This window comes from Macrotis lagotis, chromosome 2 (assembly GCF_037893015.1).
Source record: "Macrotis lagotis isolate mMagLag1 chromosome 2, bilby.v1.9.chrom.fasta, whole genome shotgun sequence".
In the NCBI taxonomy this organism is placed as follows: Eukaryota; Metazoa; Chordata; class Mammalia; order Peramelemorphia; family Peramelidae; genus Macrotis; species Macrotis lagotis.
The window spans coordinates 78,783,705-78,805,401 of record NC_133659.1 but is presented as its reverse complement, the minus strand read 5'-3'; the positions used below and the strand labels follow the sequence as shown (position 1 = coordinate 78,805,401).

At 38.2% G+C, this 21,697-nt stretch overlaps 1 protein-coding gene across 2 annotated transcripts in view; it reads right to left on the bottom strand.

The window, feature by feature from the left end:
* The window catches only part of RGL1 (ral guanine nucleotide dissociation stimulator like 1), a 226,789-nt gene extending 215,508 nt beyond the window's left edge, over positions 1-11,281 (bottom strand). For both annotated transcript variants that reach the window (XM_074222215.1, XM_074222216.1), the window contains exon 1: positions 11,065-11,281. The gene's annotated coding sequence lies outside the window, so the exon portion shown is untranslated. The remainder of the gene's footprint in view (positions 1-11,064) is intronic.
* Between the last annotated feature and the right edge of the window lie 10,416 nt (positions 11,282-21,697).

Below are 21,697 nucleotides of genomic sequence, written 5' to 3'. Positions count from 1 at the left end.
TACTTAATAAATGTTTGTTGGACTGAATGAAAAGTTTAGGGAAGACTTCATGGAATATGGCACAGACAAATAACCATAATACAAAATGATAGGAATGGTGTGAGTGAAATGCTGGGGGTTTCAAGGAAAGAAACTTCATTTTTGAATAGGGAAAGGGTGAGATAAGTTCAGGTTAAGTTCTATAGAAAATGCAATACTCAATCTTAGAGAATGGAGAGGAAGTGAATAGGTATAGGAACAGGGCAGGACATTCTAGACATAGGAAAAATATGATTGAGGGCATAGAAGTAAGAAAGGTTGTTTGTATGATCAAGGGTCTTATCGGACTAGAGAGTAGAGTGGCGAGGTTGGGGAGGAAGAGAGGAAACATGAGTTGAAGCTGGAAAGGTAAGACAACACCAGAGAACCTATAAGATCTAAAGTGTAAGAAGAAGCTTCCATTAAAAATTTCTGAGCATATACAACTCTATATGAAGAAAGTTAGTCTGACGGTAACATAAAAGATAGATTAAAAGGAAGAAAGAAAGAGACCTCAAATGAGCTGGCTACTGCCATAACAGACAATATAATAAGGTCCATATTAGGATAGTGACAAGTGGGGATAGAAGGTACAGATTTCAAGGTATTTCAGAAATAGAACCCAAAGAACTGTGCTAGATGACTGGATTAAAGAGTACTGAAGAGTCAAAGATAAATTTAAGTGTTTCAAACAATGGGAGACTGAATGAATGGTGGTATCATTGACAGATAAGTGAAGCCAGGGGAGTAAGAGAGTTGAGAGGGGAAAGTGGGAATGATAAGCTTCTTTTTTAGACATGTACAATTTGAGGAACCAGCAGCACATGTGAATGAAATTAGTCCACTAAAGACAGTTGCACCATTAGTATCAATCAACAAACATTTATTAAATATTTACTATCTGCCAAGAACTATGCTGGGGATATATGAAGGGGATATATGAAGACAAATATGTTTTGCCAACAAGGGGTCCCTGCCCTAGTGGTTAGGGAATAAGACCATTATGGCCATGTCCTAATGCTAGAAATTTATTTAGGGATTAAACCTGTTATTTCATTGTTACAGAAAACTACTAGTGGGAAATTCTGTCAATACACATCAGAAATTTACAACAATATTTTAGGGTTGCCAAGAACATTGAGAATTTAAGTTACTTGCTCAGAATCAGACAGAATGTGTCAGAGATGAGACTTAAACCCAAGTCTGCACTCCAAAGTCAACTGTCTAACTACTATGCCAACATCAATCAATAAACATTTTATCAAGTGCCTACTCTGAGCTAGGCACTAGTTCTCAAGCATTTATTATATAAATGTAACCTGGCTTTGATAGGAGCTTACTACAAACAAAGGAGAAAATATCCAGGGACTAACTAAGCATTTTAGATTTTGTAGGACAAAGTCCTTAAGACTCATCGTGAAGTTGAATGTCAAGGAAGAGAGTAGAAGGTTTGCAAAACATCTGGAAACAACGAGAGGGGCCCAAATGAGAGAAAATGGAGCTGGGAAAGTGCATCAGGAGAGCTGAGCAAGCGGTGCCACTGCCTCTGTCCCCATCCCTGGGGATGCCCTGCCATCTGGAGTCCTGGAGTAGAGGTTGAGTGGGCAGGCTGGCCTCAGAGAGAACTTTTGTTCCAGGGATCAAAGACTTCAGACAAAGTTTGGTGAGCAATTACCTTTTAAGAATTGCAGAAAAGCTGTGAAAGGTTGGTTGGTTTACTCTACTCCCTGATCCTTTCTTGGATGCATCTAGTGCTTCTTTCAAATTCCTTTTCTTACTTTGCTATAAGTTTTTCTCTTACACTTTGACTTCTCATAAACATCTATAGTTGACTCCAGTAGTTAGTATGGAAGTAAGGGGAAATTCAACAACTAATTAGAATTTAGAATATAAGACAGGATAGTGGTTAGAGGAAATTTTGTTTTCTCTCTAACCTGTGGGCTTTGAGTTTTTTACCATATTCAACTAACAACAACCAGTATTAAGATTCTGTCTTTTTCAAACTAGATGAGGAAAGATTTTATGGATTCAGGTTATTAACTCTGGCAAACCACATGCTTATCTCTGTGACCTCTAGCAGTCTGGGTTGTTTTGTACAAGGGCAACTGGGGTATTCTCTATCTCTGACCTAATTGGTTTAGAAGAATGGAGGAGGAGACAGAGAAATTCCTTCCTCTGAGCCAGCCCTGTGGGTAGAGATAGACTACTCCGTCAAGAACCTCTTTTCTTTTGGGAGTGCTGAATAAGAATCCAGTTGACCAATTGGTCAGCTCTACCCTCCACAGTGCCATCTAAAGGTTAATACTCAAACAGATCTGCAGTCTCACAGATTTGGGAATCTCTTCCACCAAAGCAGATTGCATCCCATCCATGACTGCTCATTCTATGGAGTTTTCAACCATCCTTTCCCAATGGGGTTACTTAAAAAAGAAACATAGAGGACCTGGCCAAAGGAGAGTCACGCACATAACATTCCCAACGTAAATTCCAACAGGAATACAGCTAGAAACAGAAAAGGGGTGTGAGGTGTAAGAGGAACAATAGGGAGGAGAGGGAGGAGGAATTTCAATTGAAGCAAACTTCATCTTCAGAAGGCTGAACATAAAATGGAGGGGGGGGGGGGGGATAAAGAGCATGAAACAAAGTGTAAGAAACTTGACACCAGGCTTGGTGAAGAAAGGAAAGGCGAGAAGTAGGAACAGAATACTTCCATTATAGTTGACTATAATTCAGCCGATTTCTTTTTTTTTCCACTCACTTCTTTGTAAAGAAAGAAATCAAAGGAAAGGAGGAAAAAAAGTCTGCTGCCTCTTACTCTCCTTCACACCCCCACCCCACCCACCCCCATTCCAGTCCAACTAGCCTTCTTGCTGCTCCCTCCCCTTCACTGACCATCCCATTCTTGGAGGGCTTTTCCTTTCGGCCTCTGCCTCAGGGAATCCCTGGCTTTCTTCAGGCTCAACTCAGGTATCTATCCTGAGCCCCACCCCAACCCCAGGTGCTAGTACCATTCTCCCCCAAGACTTTTCTTTCTTACTCCTTTGTAAATATTTATAGATACATTTATATGTACTTTTTCTAAATAAACATTGTGTCTACCCCCCCCCCCCAGTGAAATGCAAGCTCATCAACATTTGGGATTGTTTGGGGTTATGTCCTTATTTTTTTCCTTTATTTTTTCCAATTACATGTAAAGATAGTTTTCAACATTCATTTTTTGTAAGATTTTGAGTTCCACATTTTCTCTCCCTTCTTCCCTTGACACTGAGGAATCTGATAGAGGTTATACATATACTAGGGTTATGTCTTTGTAACCCCAATATCTAACATAGTGATTGGCACAATGCTTAAATTGAATTGAATCTGTAAACATTGGGACAAGTAGAGCATTATCTGCCTCCCAGGAGTAACATGAGAAAAATACTTCATAAAACTCAAATGTACAATTCTGGAATTGTTACTATGGTTGTACTGGATGGAATTCTGATCTTGGAGTCAGGAGGACCAGGTTCAAGTTCTAACACTTATCTGCTGCATGATCACCACCTAGTCAGTGAATATCTTAGTGTTTCCAAGCAGCTCTTGAAAATTTAAGCTGAAATTAAGTTGCTGACTTGCAAAGAATTCCATTCCACAAAAACCCTAATGGAAGGAAGAAAGAAAGGAACCAGGGATAGGGAGAAAGAAGAAAGAAAAGAGAAAGAAGAGAGGAAACAGAGGGGTGAGAAAGAAAAAGAAATGAGAAAGAGGAGAAACAGTAGGGAGAGGGGAAAGAGAAGAGAGGAGGAGGAGGAGGGTGAGGGAGAGGATGGGAATTAAGAGGAGAGAGATTTAAAAAAGAAGAGAGAAAGAGGAGAGAGGGGAGAGTAAGAAAATGGGAAAAAAGTAAAAGAAAGAAAAAAGACAATTATCAAGCAAGCTGTAAATATACAATAAAGACTAGAATTTTATGGACACCTCTAAGGAGGAAAAAATGAGTGTGGTTTCTAATTCATTTATTGAATTGTAGCTGTGGAGGGATACAAAGATAGATAATGGGGAAGGAAGATAGCTATAAGACCCACTCATTTTGAAAGATTTTAGAAAATTATTTGTACTCTGTCTCAGTACCTCAGGTTCTTGATCTGTAAAATATGTGGAACAAATTTTTTTTTTTGCTTTCCAAAGTTAGTGGGGAGTAAAGAAATTATCAAAGCAGTTGTGATGTCCTCTAAAAGTATAAAATACTTAATATAGTAACATTAATAACCCACGAGCAGAAGGCACACCAGCTAATGAACAAAGGCTATTCTTAACAGACATTGTGATGAATGAGGCTGACACACATACAAGTAAGGAAATAAACAAAGGAAACCCGGGTAGGGCTTTCTGCCAGGAAAAAAAAAAAAACAGCTATCATCAAACTTAAAACAAACAGGCAAAATGGAAACAGGCCAGATTAGTAGGGAAGGAAATGCCATTGTTGTTGTTTGAGATAATATTGTAAACAATAAATAATCAAACAATATGGTAGAAAAACTAAATAAAAGAATTGGGTTGTTTCTCTTATACACCATGGAAAAGTAGCCAGAAGGAATACACCAACTCCAAAATCTAAGGCCGAACAATAAAACATCTGCACCGTGTGATCAGTTGTACTGCCCCTCTTTCATAAAGAGAGATCACAAAAAACTAGGTGGGATGCCTAAGTCTAGTTATTTTCTCATGTCCTCAGCGTTTTCTCATGCTTCATGGCAACTTGATCACTCTGAAGAATGAACTATTTGTATGCCCCCACTCCCAGATGCTCCCCAAACTGATTCCTGAGGAAAAAGGTTTAAGAATCATTCAGCAGTTCATTGCTTCGAGAGGTTCTGGAGATCTTGGGTCTAGAGATCTCTAGGTGAGAAAACTCAAGCACAACCAAAACTTCCTCCTGGGTTGAGATTCCAGAATCTTTCTCATTTGCTTTCATCTCTTGACTCTCCAGGACCATGCTAGAAGTTCATTACCTCTTTACTCATGCATGAACACAATGTTAGGTGCCAGTAAATCACAGATCTTTCTTAATCATCAGAAGACTAAGTAAAAAGAAAGAGAATGAAGTGGAGAAGTCAGGGTCCATTTTGCCAGAGGCATTATTGACCTCTTTTCTCTGTGGACATGACGATGTTTGCATACAGAGATATATGCACATACTGCCTCTCCCTCATAGATACCTTCATCTTAGGTGATCTGAGCACATACCAATGCCCCACCACACTTGGATATTCTTGCTGTGTGATTTTGTTCAAAATGAAATATTGTCAAAATTGGTGCTAATTTCTTTATTAGAGGCAATCTTCTATGCTGAATCACTGAATATCTGAGGTAATCAAACAACTTTAAAAGTAGCCCTCTCATTCATGGCACTCTTGTGTCTCTCCAGCACCTCACTTTAACCTCTTTTTGATTCCTTTCTCTCACTTCTCACCAATGTAGCTATGTAATCTTCTTCCTTGTTATTCCTGGATATTTGTAGAGAGCTTAAAACAATTCTATTGTCTTTAGGGAGGATTGAAATAACCAGGTGTTATGGTACACACCTTGAATCCCTGCTCCTAGGGAGGCTGGTGCTGATGGATTACTTGAACAAGGGAATTCTGAGCTGCAGTACAACCAAAGCTGATCAGGTGCCCCCCACCAATACAGTGAACTCCACAAGAGCAGAAAGCCACCAAAGGTTGCCTAAGGTTTGATAAACTAGTCCAGGTTCAAAATAGAATAGGTCAAAGTTCCTATGCTGATCAAAGTGCCACTGGATAAGTGGTCACTGCTCTTACAGCCTGGGCAAGAGATGGAAACCCAGTCTCCCCTTCTCCCTTAAAAAAAAAAAAAAAAAAAATTATCCTGCATCAATATCACTGTGAGCAAGATGTCTTATTCAACTGTTTTGCACAAGTATTTCTAGGTTAGCTGCAGTAAGTAGTCTGCCCATCTCTAGTATCAGGTAACTACCTTCAACAAGAATAACACAAAGTCAATCTATGATCTTAGCAAGACTTCCAAGGGTCACTGGCATGAAGATTGTCAGATCCGATGAGTAAGATATAGATAATGCTAAGGGCTAAAGGAAAGGCCAATAGAAAAAGGGTAAGAAACTAACCCTTTTCCCTTCATTTTTTTCTCTCTCCAAGCACTAACCCAGATAAGTGTTTCTCCACACTTTCTTTAAAATTAATGGAAATGTAGAATTAAACAAAAGAATAACAAAATTTATTTTCATGAATTAAATTTTTGGAATTTCAAAGAAATAATGGGGTGGGGGAGGAGAAATAGTAATGAGGAGACATAACACCACCAGAACATAAGCTATAATAGAAAATGTAATCATCAAAACAACTTTGAACTAGTTAAATAAACAGAAAAGTAGCTCAGTGAAACAAACTAGATAAGGAAGAACCAGAAACAACCATTCAACTAACTTAATTAGGGAGAAGACGCCCCATTTGACAGGAAGTGCTGAGAAAACTAAAAAGTAATGTGTCAGAAAACAGGCGTCTTACACTAAACACTACAATATGCTCCATATAACTGCAAACTAAATATAAAATGTGACATCATAAAAAAAGGAAAATTAAATGAAAGGGCATATATTTTACAACTATGGCTGAGAGACGATTCTTAAACATACAAGAGTTAAAGGATCAGAAATTTTCAATTGCATAAAATCTAAAGTCTTTTGCAAAAAAAATTAATATATCAAGAATCAGAAAACTGTGGAATGGAAAATAATCTTTCCATTAAATATCAGTGAAGAAAGCTTTATATCCAAGATACATAGGGAATTGGGCACAAGTTTCATTCTCCAAAAGATAAGTGATCAGGAGAACAGTTTTCAAAGTAAAGATTGAAAAAAAATTTTTTTTTAGAATTTTGCAAGGCAAATGGGGTTAAGTGACTTGCCCAAGGCCACACAGCTAGGTAATTATTAAGTATCCGAGCCTGGATTTGAACCCAGGTACTCCTGACTCCAAGGGCCAGTGAGATTGAAAATTTTCAGTGACTATATTTTTAATCTTTAGTAATAGAAAAAATATAAATTAAAATTACCCAAAGATTTTGTTTTCCACTTAGGGAATTGTTAAGTATGGCCAAAAAGTGGACATAATATTATAAGGGTTATGGGAAAAAAGGGTCACTAATATATTGCTGATAAAATTGTGAATTGGCCTAACAAGTCTAACAAATAAATTTGAGGTCAGCTAGGTGGTGCAGAGGGTAGAGCAGTGGCCTTGGAGTCAGGAGGACCTAAATTCAAATTTGGTCTCAGAAACTTAATAATTGTCTAGCTGTGTGACCTTGGGCAAGTCACTTAAATCCATTGCCTTAAATAAATAAAATTTTAAAAAAAGAAAAGAAATTTGAAATTATTTCTTAAAGTGACTAAATTACTTAAACAATGTATTGAATATATATGTATATGCATATACATTAATAAAAATACTCATACAGGTACTTTTTGTGGTTGGAAAGAGCTAAACAAAGTATGTGTCCATTAACTAGAGAGTGGACTCACAAATTGTGGTAAATGAATAAAATGAAATGCAGAGCAAAAATGACAAATATGAGGAATTCAGAGATACATGAAAACTCATATAAGCTGATATAAAATAAGGTGAATAGAATCAGAAAAACAACATATATCTACTATAATGAAAAGAACAACAAAAGAAGTTAACAGTTTTAATTTAAAAGACTAGTCTTGACCCCAGAGAATAAATAATGAAGCATAACTCAATTCTCCTTAGGTAGAGGATTACCAAAGCAGAATGTTGCCAAAACTGTGTAATATGGTCAGTATATCAATTAATTTTCTTCTTTGTTAAAAGAGATTGTTCCATTCTTGGCTGGCAGGGAGAAAACATATCTAGAAATAACAATTATGTACAAACAAAAAGTCTCAATGAAACTTAGTTTTAAAATCAATAAAATTCAGGCAAACAATGAAAACATTCTCCTCAGCTTTTGTACTATGATTGTTTATTAAATTTAGAACTAAGAGAAAAGATTCAGATAAACTATCTCATCTCATAGCAAGATTATTGCTACTACACTAGAATATTTTAAGTGGTTAATTGTCAACCAGAACATCCTGAGGCTTCAAAAGAGCTGGGATCAAGAATGTGTTTCTGGAGCAAGATCCAGTTCACCAAAGCCACACGAGCAGTTATGAAACACAGAAAGAGAAGCTGCAAATATAGACAGGAAATGAAGAACTGAGAGCCAATACCTAGGAGCTGAAGAATCAGTCCTGTGTCCACAAAACTCTAGACTAGGGAAAAGGACACAGTTTACCTAAATATAAAGGGACATCATTAAAAAATGAGAGTAAAATGAAAAAAAAAAAATAAACATTCCACAACAAGGGCAATTCTTAACCAAACAAGAGATAGGAGATCAGATGAACAATTTCAATCACATAAAATTCAAACTCTTTTGTAAAAAATAAAATTAATATAGTTAGAATTAAGAAAAAACTGTAGAATTGTTTCTCCGTGTATTTAAAATGTAAAAGAAAGGTCAGGTATTATTGATTACATTTTTCAGTCCTTTCTCTGTTAAGATGTTACTTAAAGTATGACTTTACAAGGATGCAAAACTATGTTCTATTTTTATTAGCTTGTCTTAATTCATTATCTGATACTATTGTGATTGTAATGGTCTGCTTTAATTTGCAATTTCTGCCACTAGATTTTTATAAAATGATTCTGTTTTAATAAAAAAAAATTGTAGAATGAATAGGAGCAGCTAAAAGAGTGAAGAACTAATAACTAGGAGCTGGAAAATAATGTACCCACAAAGTTCAAACCAACACGGGAAGACAGTACAAATTACTTACTATTCAATAGCCTGAACCTCTGTTCTGTGGCTTAGAGTGGACCAGGCAAAAATTCTCTGCTGCGACTTGGAGGAAACAACTTACCAGGCTATAAAAATTATACACCATTCTCTTTTCTCTCTGTGTTATATATTTAATGGATATAGTCAATTTATGCATTATTTTCCTATTTTCTACAACAGGAGTCTCATAAGTCATTCTGTATATAAAGATTCAATAATATTATGTGACTCATTCAATAGGGTCAGCAAGTAAAAGGAAACAATTTTAAACTTCTAAAATTTTCCCAATTTCTATTTAAATTTTTTTTATATATTGGGTTGATTTAATTCTATTTCAAAGCTCTTTTAGAAATCAGTTCTTAAGAACTTTCTAATGCAGTCTGAAGAAAACAGTTGGGGCATAGTTCTAAGGGTAACTTAAGCTTACAACTTCAGCTTTATGTATCTGTAAGGCCAATAATAAATAGGAAGGAACAAGAATGAAGTCTTGTCAAAAAAGAGAAAAAAAAGTAAATCAACTAAAAAACCTTTTTTTAGAGATTAGAAAAGACAACCATGAAAGTTCATAGAACTAACAAAAAGAGAGACCTCTATAACTAAATTCTTTTTCAGTTTTACTGTGACAGGAAAAAAGCAAGAAGAAAGCAGAAAGGAAAGAATAATGAATAGAATCCTTATTTCTGATCATTTGAAAGCAGTTAGGGATGGATAGACACATTAAATAATGGATCTCATTAACAGTAAGAACCTGCAGGGGCTTTTGATATCAGCTACCCTGAATTTCTAGAGCCCTGACAATACCTCAGGAAATATTTTTGAATTCTGTATTAAAAGAAAATAAATAGGGGCAGCTAGGTGGTGCAGGAGATAGAGCACCAGCCCTGGAGTCAGGAAGACCTGAGTTCAAATGTAGCCTCAGATACTTAATAATTATCCAACTGTGTGACCTTGGGTCATTGCCTTGCAAAAATCAAAAAAATATAAAAGAAATGAATTAAAAAGAATAATCAAAGTGAGATCTATGGATAAAAGCAGATATTAAAATATATTTCTAACATTTAAAATTAGAAATAAAAGCATATCTTAATTTTTTAATCCTTGTTTTTCTTCCAGGTACTGAATAATGTTTTCAAAAGCTTATTTAATAATTTCATACTTAGGGCTTTGTTTTAAAATCATAACTGATATGAGCGATATTGCAGAGGTAGACTCAAGGGATTTGTAGAGTGAGAGAAACATAAGAGTCAAATATCATTTAGAAATTATGATCTTGGGCAAATTGGAAAGTGATGGTACCATTAGCAGAAACAGAAGCATTTGGTTAGAACTCCAAGGAATATTCGTTTTTAAAGAGTAAAATAAGTGCCTAGCAAAAAAAAAAAAAGGAAAGAAAGAAAGAAATAAAAAAGAAAAGATACAGGAGTGTGCAGTGTTCAGGAGAACCATAAGATCATAAAACCAATGGGAGGGGAGTATACTAAAAAAGGGAAGTAATACTGCAACATCAAACACCACTGAAACAGCACTGCGAAACTTCCATACATGGTTGGTATCAATAGGATTTCTTCTTCCTTTTAACAAGGTCTAAGAAAGTCCACATTCTGGAGGTGTATTAGCCTTCCAGAGACTCCTCTATGAATCTCTATTAACATCCAGGACCTGGGACATAAAACCCAATGCTTCTTCCCTGCATATTCATCTGTGCCTGCCAAATCTTTCTCTCTCTTTCCAATCTCACCCCAGAGTTCCAGTCCAAGAGTTCTACTTTTCCTAGAAGGATTCTTGTCCTACCACTTTATTCAGTTATTTATTCACTTAATTTGCCTTTATGAATTGATTCCTATGAACAAAGTCCTGTGCCTGAAGTTGGGGAGCTACAAAGATAAACAAGATATAGGTATCCTCTCAACGTGCTTAAAATTGAGTATTCAAAGGAGTTCAGCAAAATATTTTCCACATGAAGAACATAAGGCATGCAGAGAGAACTTGTGTAATATAGTATGTTAGTGACTAAATCCCATTCCTAAAAGATTTTACTTCCTCAGTGCTTCTGTTAAGCAAATCAATGAAAGGAATGCAGAGCTCCTGAAATTTCTGATTCCTATGAAAACCTCACACACTTAATTGCCCCATCATACACTCACAGTTCAAGCAGGAAGACAAACATCAAAACATACGACCCACCTGTTATCTCCAGAATTTTCTCCAGAGAAAATTGGCAAGGCAGTCAGTGGTGGGGAAGAATGGAGCAAGGGCACAGTGGAATCTCTCAGGAGAAATGCTGAGTCTCTCTGAGGAAGTATGACAGAAGCCACAAGTAGCCAGGGCTTTGAGGAAAAGGAGGCTTCTGCTTCCCAAGCACCTGGCCAAGTAGGCTCTCAAGAATAAGAGCTGCTCAGTTATTATTTTGATGGTTTTCTTTACAAAGAAAAGGACCTTTGCCCTGAGAATGTTGCAACAACAATGGCTAACAGGGAGTTGATACCCAAGATAAGGAGATAGTAAAAGAGCACAGGGTTACATAAGATGAATTCGAATACATCCTCCAGCACTGAATAGACTGACAGAAGTAATTACCAGTGATATGTGAGAGGGGGAAATGAGAAAGATACCTTAGAAAGGCAAAGGTTGCCTTGATTTTTTACTTTAAAAAGAATGAAATGAAGATGAAGGAGTTGGCAAACGATAGGCCAGTGAATTGACTTACTTTTTTGAAGGAATAGGATAGTTGATATTCAATTATTTGAAGGGCTCTCAGATGGAAGAGGGACCTTGGTCCCAGAGACAAACTATAGCCAAAGAATGGAAGTTGCTAAGAGAAAAATTTAGACTTGAACATTAGGAAAAATGTCCTGCTCATTGATACTTATCCAAAACAGGACTAGGCTATGTGGAGAGGCAGCTCTACCTCACTGGAGGTCTTCAAGTATGTGCTAAATGACCACTTTTCAGATGTTATAATGGGGAGCCCTGTTAGGACTTGATGGTTACTAATGTCTTTTTCAATTCCAGAATTCTATGATTTTGATTTATATTTGTAACATACATTCTTTCTGAAACACACTGGACTGTATCCTGAAGGATAGACCTTTGATAGTGAGTATGGACAGGGAGAAGAGATTCCTGACTAACTGGGAGACTGCTTACCTGTTCTGTTCAGTATACATGAAGGCAAGAGACTTTGGAAGAGGAAGGAAAGAAGTGGAGGTACAAAAAGGGGGGTAAAAGACAAGGTAAAAATCTATGAATGGCTATTGGGAGTCCCTGGAGCTCAGGAATATGGAGGCCAATACCCCTAGATACCCCTTGATTCCTAGCAGCTCCTCCCTCTGCCCTGAGACCACTAAAAGCAGATGTCAATAAGATTATTCTCTTCATGGATAAGCTGAAATACAACTTTATTCCCAAAGCAAAGAGCTCACTTCCTCTTGGGTATTCAATAGACTAAATTAATTTGTATAGCCACCTCCCAAATTTATGCTTTATTGCTTGCTTGGAAAGATATGTTTATTCAATATCCAATTTGCCTTTTGTTTACTAATTATTTGATAGGAGGGAACTTAGCTGACTAAAACTAATCGGCCACCTTAACCTTTTTTTTTTTAGGTTTTTGCAAGGCAATGGGGTTAAGTAGCTTGCCCAAGGTCACACAGCTAGGTAATTATTAAGTGTCTGAGGCAGGCTTTGAACTCAGGTCCTTCTGACTCCAGGGCTGGTGCTCTATCCACTGTGCCACCTAGCCGCCCCAGCTACCCTAACTTTTTGAGGGGTTCAAGGAAGGTTGGTGGTATTTTGGATCCCAAAGTGGGAAGGAGACAGGAAATAGCATTTATTATGCCAGGGCCTGTCCTGAGCACTTTACAAATATTATACAAACAACTGAAGTATAGTAGAGAAATACAACTCTATCCTGATCTTCCTCTTGAGTCCTGGATTGGGAGATCAGAGAACGGAGGAGTGGGTGCCCATCCAAGGCTTTTGTCTTGTTTCATCAAAAGGTGGAAAATGCAGATTTTCTTGGAAACCTGAGTTGGGACATTCCAGATCTTATCTTTATTTGAATATTTTTCTGCAATAAGTGCTATACTATAAGTTTATGCCAGCATGTAAACCATTACTTATATCTTTATGGTTTCATTACACAATATATTTTGACAACAAATGTTGTAGAAGGAGCAAGAGCTTATCATAACCAGTAGAGAGGCATATTAAAAATTTTCTTTATAGTAAAACTGAAAATATTAATAAATGATACTTTCTTTGATTTTAAAAGCCCTTTCCAGGCTCATCTGCCTCAGGAATATGGGCAATAGATTGAAACACTTTAAGAAAACCCAGCTTGAAAAAAAAAGAAGGGGGCAGCTAGGTGGCACAGTGGATAAAGCACCGGCCCTGGAGTCAGGAGTACCTGGGTTCAAATCCGGTCTCAGACACAATAATTACCTAGCTGTGTGGCCTTGCGCAAGCCACTTAACCCCATTACCTAGCAAAAAAAAAAAAAAGAAAGAAAACCCAGCTTGGGAAAATTGGAAGTTAGTATGGAAGAAACTTAGATTAGACCAATACCTCATACCCTTTACCAAGATAAGATCCAAATGGATACAAGATTTAGATATAAAAAATACTATAAGCAAATTAGAAGATCAAGGACTAGTTTACCTGTCAGAATTATGGAAAGGGGAGCAGTTTATGACTAAGGAAGAGATGGAGAACAACACCAAAAACAAACTAGATGACTTTGATTACATTAAATTAAAAAACTTTAGCACAGATAAAACCACTGTAACCAAGATCAAAAGAAATGTAGTAAATTGGGAAACAATCTTTACAACTGATTCTGAAAAAGAACTCATTTCTAAAATATAGAGAACTGAGTCATATTTTTAAAAAAAAGCCATTCCCCAGTTGACAAATGGTCAAAGGATATGCAAAGGCAATTTACAGATGAGATCAAAGCAATCCATAGACATATAAAAAACTGCTCTAAATTATTAATTATTAGAGAAATGCAAATTAAAGCTTCTCTGAGGTACCACCTCACACCTCTCAGACTGGCCAATATGACCAGAAAGGATAATGATCAATGTTGGAAGGGTTGTGGGAAATCTGGGACACTATTACACTGTTGGTGGAGCTGTGAACTCATCCAACCTTTCTGGAGAGAAATTTGGAACTATGCCCAAAGGGTAACAAAAATGAGCATACCCTTTGATCCAGCAATACCACTACTGGGTCTATACTCTGAAGAAATGATGAAAAAGAGTAAAAGCATCACTTGTACAAAAATATTGATAGCAGTCCTGTTTGTGGGGTGGCAAAGAATTGGAAATGAAGTAAATGTCCTTCAACTGGGGAATAGCTTAGCAAACTGTGGTATATGTATGGCATGGAATACTATTGTTCTATTAGAAACCAGGAGGGATGGGAATTCAGGGAAGGCTGGAGGGATTTGCATGAACTGATGCTGAGTGAGATGAGCAGAACCAGAAAAACACTGTACACCTTACCAGAAACATGGGAGTGATGTTCAACCTTGATGGACTTGCTCATTCCATCAGTGCAACAATAAGGGACAATGTTGGGCTGTCTGTGATGGAGAATACCATCTGTATCCAGAGAAAGAACAGTGGAGTTTGAACAAAGTTCAAGGACTATTCTCTTTAATTTAGGAAAAAAACAGACATTTTATTGTTTGAGCTTGTTATCTCTTAGACTTTTTGTTTCTTCCTTAAGGATATGATTTCTCTCTCATCACACTCAATTTGGATCGATGTACAACATGGAAACAAATTAAAGACCAACAAATTGCTTTCTTGAGAGAAGGTAAGTAAGATTGGGGGGGGGGATTGTAAAACTCAAATAAAATCTTTAATAAAATAAAATTTAAAAAAGAAAAAAAAAGAAAACCCAGCTTAACTACTTTGTAATTAAGATCATTGCCCTCAGAAATGACTGGCGCTATGATTTGCATTCAAGGTTAAAGATATTGATTCCAGAGAGAAAACATTTTCAGTTCTTGAATGCAGTAGTCCAGGAAGGAACTGAATAGTGGTTTTTGTTTTGGAATGTAACTCCAAACTATATTTTAATACATAATCTTTTCCTTGGTCAAGATACGTTATCTCAAATTTTCTTAGGATAAAGCTATGTCCCAAAGTATGTGGGAACTATACCAGTCTGAATTTTTCTCACTCTAAGCTAGAAATAGCTTTAAGACTTGTGCCTAAAATGCAAAATATGCTTTAAATATCTTTTCCCTAAACGTAAGCATGCTCTAGGCTCACTCTCTGATGGAGACTTGTCTCATCTATCCAAATAGCTTTTACAGTATGCTAAAGGATTGTCATTCTCTTTCCTAATCCTATAGCTCAAACATTCAACTACTACATTCTCAGGAATATTGCAACATTTCCATTTAACCACTTAACATCAATTAGCTTGTAGAAAGAGATGGTTACTTTGAAATTATAACAAAAACTAATATTTCCCCCAATATCTAAAGGATACACTTTCCCCCAATATCTAAAGGATACACTCTCCCCACTTTGGACCCTGGGGAGAGTAGGCTTATTTTTAGCTCAGTTCCTTTATATCCATTGGTCACACAAGGTTCATGTCCAAACTCTGGTAAGTACCTCAGGTACCTAGGGATGGATCTTAAAGGCAATGGAGCCTGGGATGTTTGGACACCACTCTCCCTTCACCTAAACCAAAAGAATAAACACCAAGGCACACAAAGAACCCATGCCTGTATTCACAGGGTCAAATGTCAGCTTTGGTTGGGAGGACTCAAGGCCTCTTTCCTTACAGATTTATCTCTCACTGAATGATGCCAACAACAGAGTACAAAGCATTTACCAAAATTCTTATGAAGAGAAAATGGATAAAGAGATCAGGCCAGGGTTGACTCTGACCTTTCAGAAGATGTCTTCCATTCCAACTAAACACCCAGTCAAAAAGATCTTCTAACCATGTTCCACTTCCAGTTAATCTAGTTAGAACTGGAACTATTACAAGATGTTCATGCAAGCACCACACACACTCCAAGGCACTTCCATAACACTTCATGAAGCCTCCTAGAAACAGGCTCCCTGGCCTCTCCAATAAGGAGATGCCACCCAAGATGTTCTTTCTCTCTCTCTCCAAAACACCCTGAAAACTAATAACCTCACCAGCACAACTTGACTAGATAATCCCAGAATCAGATTTGTCAGGGACCTTACAGATCACCTACTCCAGTCCCTGAGAATGACCTCTCTTGGTCTCAGCACTGGTTTGTTGACTATGTTCACATATCACATACCACAAATCTTATCTCTCACATATCACATGCCACAAATCTTAACTCTTCAATTAAACTTTTAGCTCCTTGAAGGAAGGAATCTTCACCCTCAGAACTCATAGAGGAATCTATTTTAATATTTTCTGATGCATTTATGAAACGTTTTTATTCTAGGGATCTGTGCTAGGGTCTTAGTCCTCTGTATGAGCTCCACAAAGTCACAGGCTGTGCTCTCCAAACTACCACCAGAGCCTAACCCAGTCCTACATACTTTTATTTATATTATTTACTTTATTGTATTCATTATTTGTCATCTTTATCCTGCTCTCCATTTATGAACCTTTGGACGGTGATGATAATATGAGTAACTAAATAGAGTATTTGTGCAGCCATCTTTGGTTCAGTCTGATGCATAGTCAGGCTATTTAAATGCTTAGTCTTTTCCCTATTCCCAAGTCTTGATTAAACACCCTCTAGATCAGTAGCAAACCAGAGTGGATAGAACACCAAGCCGGGAATCACAAAGACCTGAGTTCTAATCTGGCCTCAGACATGTATTGACTATATGACCCTGGACAAGTCACTTAACTTCAGTTGGCCTCAGTTTCCTCATCTGTAAAATGGAGTAGAGAAGGAAATTACAAACTATTCCAATATCCTTGACAAAAAAAAATCCAAATGGAGATCAGAAATAGTCTAAACAACAACACCAAAAATTGGATGATGTTCTAGATAAATGTTTGAAGTGAAAGAACTTTTACTTGTCAGGACTTTGCTGTCTAGGGTGATAAAAAGAAGGGGAATTGAACTAGAAAACCTCCCTTTTGGTTCTAATCTGTGATCCCAAAACCTCATAGAATTTTTGGATTATATAAACATCAACTTGTATTACTGGTTAAATATTTAATATACAAGAGTCAATACATGGCAACAAGAAAGGATCGAGTCTTAGGCACTCTCTGATAAAACTCATGAGCTAAGGACTCTAACTAAACTTTCGAGAGACAGAACCCACAAAGGGACCCACAGAGGCAGTTCTCCTACTCAAGGTAACCTGGAAAAGAGCAGAAAGGCTCTGCTCCCCCGGGTCGGAGGGGCAGCCCTCCAGAGGGGTGGCCCACCAGAGGGAAAGAACTTCAGCCTCCCAGAGGCAGCCCCAGGGCGCTGGGAGCCCCAGCTCACAGCAGCAGGGGAGTCTCCTGAGCTGCACCCCTGGGAGCACCGGGCACAAAGTGGGGGAACAGCGGGGAACCTCTGCCAGAGCGAACACATGGAGCCCAGCCCCCAGGGCACACAGCAAGCAGCCTGGTCTTCCGAAGCCCAGATCCAGGAAACAGAAGCAGGCAGAGCCAGTAAGCAGGAGCCTCCAGGGCATGAGCCCATTGAGCTGAGGGAGGGGAGTGAAGAGAGACTGCAGAGTTCTGTCCTCTGCCCCTGGAACAGGACTCTGGGGCTCTGACCACATTCAGATCCTGATCGCAGTCTAGGCCCCACCATAGAACAACAGGGCCCCCCCCCACCTCAGCCCCGTGGCAGACGGGAGCACATACGGTTACTCACAGACCAGGAGGGAGGACGGAGCCTCACACACTGAGACCCCTGTGGGAGTGCCCCAAAAGCTCAGGAAGCACCCCAAAAACAGGCTTAGGCTGGGAAAATGAGCAAGTAGAGAAAAAAGAGGAACACCATTGAGAAATATATTATCTATGATCCCAAGAAGGATGGACATACTCAGTCTGAAGATGAGGAAACACAAGCTCCTGCATCTAAAGACTCCCAGAAAAACAGAAACTGGGATCAGGCTATGATAGAGCTCAAAAAAGACTTTGAAAATCAAATGAGGGAGTTGGAAGAAAAACTGGGAAAAGAAATGAGAGAGATGCAGGAAAAACATGAAAATGAAGTCAGCAGCTTAGTCAAGGAAATCCAAAAAAAGGTTGAAGAAAATAGCATGCTAAAAACCAGCTTAGGTCAAATGGATAAAAGAGTTCAAAAAGTTATTGAGGAGAAGAATGCTTTAAAAAGCAAAATTGGCCAGATGGAAAAAGAGATGAGAAAACTCTCTGAGGAGAACAAATCCTTCAGACAAAGAATAGAATTCAGAGAGATTGATGAACTTACCAGAAATCAGGAATCAATACTTCAAAACCAAAAAAATGAAAAATTAGAAGAAAATGTGAAATATCTCATTGAAAAAACAACTGATATGGAAAACAGACTTAGGAAAGATAATTTGAAAATTATTGGAATACCTGAAATTCATGATCAGGAAAAGAGCCTTGACATCATTTTCAAAGAATTACTACAGGAAAATTGCCCTGATATTCTAGAAGCAGAGGGCAAAATAGAAATGGAGAGAATCCACCGATCCCCCAGAGAAAGAGATCCCAAAACACCAACCCCTAGGAATATTATAGCCAAGTTCCAGAACTCCCAAGTCAAAGAGAAAATATTACAGGCAGCCAGAAGGACACAGTTCAAATATCATGGAGCTGCAGTCAGGATCACACAGGACTTAGCAGCAACTACATTGGAAGCTCATAGGGCTTGGAATATAATATACTGGAAGGCAAAAGAGCTTAGAATGCAGCCGAGAATGAACTACCCAGCAAGGCTGAATGTCCTCTTCCAGGGAAAAAGATGGGACTCTCAATGAACCAGGGGAATTTCAAATGTTCCTTTTGGAATGGCCAGAGCTGAACAGAAGGTTTGATCTTCAGATACAGGACTCAGGTGAAGCATAGAGATTGGAGAAGGGGAAAATATGAGGGACTTAATGATAATGAACTGCATGTATTCCTGCATAGAAAAATGACACTGAAAATACTCATATGAACCTTCTCAGCTAATAGAGCAGGTAGAGGGAGCTTTTATAGTTGAAGCACAGGAGAAAGCTGAATTTGAAGATAAAATATGGTGTAAAAATGGAGTCAATAGAAAAAAAGGGGAAATGTAATGGGAGAAAGAAAAATGAGAGCGGGAATAGGCCAAGATATTTCATATAATAAGATTTTTCTTTATTACAATGAGCTATTGCAATGATATGGAAGGGGAGAGGCAAGGGCAAATGAGGGAACCTTTGCTTTCATCAGAGCTGGCTAGGAGAGGAAACAGCAAATATACTCAATGCGGTATAGACATCTGGAGTAAGAAGGAGGGGGGAGCAAGGGGAAGGGGTGGGGATGTGAATAAAGGAGGACAGGATGGACCATGGGGGGACAGTGGTCAGATATAACACATTTTCTTTTTTACTTCTTTCAAGGGGCTGGGATTGGAAGGCCTTTCCAGGACCATGGGTAGATTCTGGGCCTAAGGGGTGGTATGGGGGCTCAGGGCCTCTTGGGCCCAGGACCAGGGATCTGTCTGCTGCGCCACTCAGCTAACCTACAGCAGAGTCAGAGTGAAAGGAGAGAGAAAATATAGTACATGGTAGTGGAGAAATAAGAAAGGAGGGAGTTGCGATCAGTAATGGCAACATTGGAAAAATATGGAAGTAACTTTTGCGATGGACTTACCATAAAGAATGTGATCCACCTGTGACAGAGTTGTTGGTGTTGGAACAAAGACTGAAGCACATTTTTTATTATTATTATTTGAGGGAGGGTGCAGGGCAAATGGGGCTGGGTGGCCTGCCTGGGGCCACATAGCAGGGTGGTCTTTGGGTGTCTGAGGCCAGATTTGGAACCGGGTGCTCCTGGCTCAAGGGCCAATGCTCTGTCCGCCACCCAGCCACCCCTACTATTATTATTATTTTATTTTATTTTGGGTCTTTTTTTTCTTCTTTTTGGTTTTTGCAGGGCAGTGGAGAGCAGGTGGCTTGCATGTCACACAGCTGGGTGATTGTTGGGTATATGGGGCCGGATATGGGCTTGGGTGCTCATGGCTCCAGGGCTGGTGCTCTGTCCATTGCCCCACCTGGCCATACCTACAATTATTACTATTTTTTTATTTTAATTTTTTTTTCTCTCTCCCCTTTACTTTATCTCTCAAGCAAGTCTATATTCATGGGGGGAGGGGGGCATTTCATTTACTCTTAAACAAGAATATTTTATTAATGCAAAAAAATTTGTAGAAAATGAGAATAAAAAATAAAATTTAAAAAATTTTTTTAAAAAGTCAATAAAAGCATTTTAAACACAACAATAAATCAAAGATGACACATGCTGCAAGCCTAGGTAAAGGAATCATGCCTCCATAGTAATAAGGAAGATCAAAAATATGAAGGCTTAAGGGGGGGAGTGAGTTCTGTTTTAGATCTATTGAGTTTGAGATGCTTATGGACTTTCAGTTTGAAATGGGCCAAAAGCAGTGGTAATGGAGGACTGGAGCTGGGTGGAGATAGAGAGATATATAAATAAATACATGCATACACATATACATATATGTATGTGTGCAAGTTGGGAAACAATCTGCATATTCATTATAATTGAATAAATAGGAGATATGTGCTCAAACTTAGAGAGATACACAGAAAAATGAGAAGAGGACCCAAGATAAGAGTCTTGTCACAATCAATAACTGGTCAATCATACTACAAAAGAATTCTAATTATTATCTGTACCCTCAACCACACTCAAATCCCCAGAAAAGTTGCACAATCTCACTTCAAGTAACCTCTATGGAGAAATCTGAGTCAGACTAGACTTTCTCCAAAAGACTCTGTTTCTCTTCACTCCGTGTGGAAAATCAAGAATGAGCAAGAAAGGGGGGGAAAAAACCATTCAGCATTCCTGCCTTGCCAGAGGCAGTTTTTCCCTGCTGATCCAACTGGACTTCAGACTTTGTGTATTTTTTGCCTCAGTGATAGTATTTGGCAACAGTTTTCAATAATAATAATAATATAGAAAAGGCCAGACTGCTTTGGGGCTACCCTTGTGAACCTCCCTTGGGAAATGCTGTTCTTTGCTCAGCAATTCCGGCTCAACCCTGAGTGCCAACACAAGGAAAACAGCTGGCCCTGCTTCCTGATCACCACTCAGCCCCACATTCTCCTAACAAATCTTGACAGAGGTAAGCAGGAGTGTGGAGCACCTAAGCAGAAAAGAGGCAAAAATAACAATCCCTCTGCATTCTAAAAGAAATGGAGGTGCCTCTAAGAGAGAGATAGATGTCTTTATTGCTTAGAGCTTTATAATTATAATAAAAGCCTTGTGATAAAAGAGTTTTAAAGTTTAAAATGAAGCTGTAAATCATGTGACTTTACCAAGCTCTTCAGTTTCACTGCTCTGTAAAATCCGATGACACAGATAAAACTTTCTGCCTTAATTATCCAAATGAGCAGGAAGGTCAATTGTTAGGAAGGAAACAAGTTTATTTATGGGTACTTATTTTTTTCAACTACCATAATATTTTAACTTCCCTTAAATTTTGACTTTTATACTAAAGAGCCCTTCTCATGAAATATATTTTTATTAAATGTTGAAAATCAGAAATATCAGTGTTCTGCCTAAGCTTCAGAAAGGACCCAAAAGCCCAAGCGATTCATGGGAGGTCTGCAAAGTCCGATAATTAAGTTTAGGCAGAGGGATATCTTAG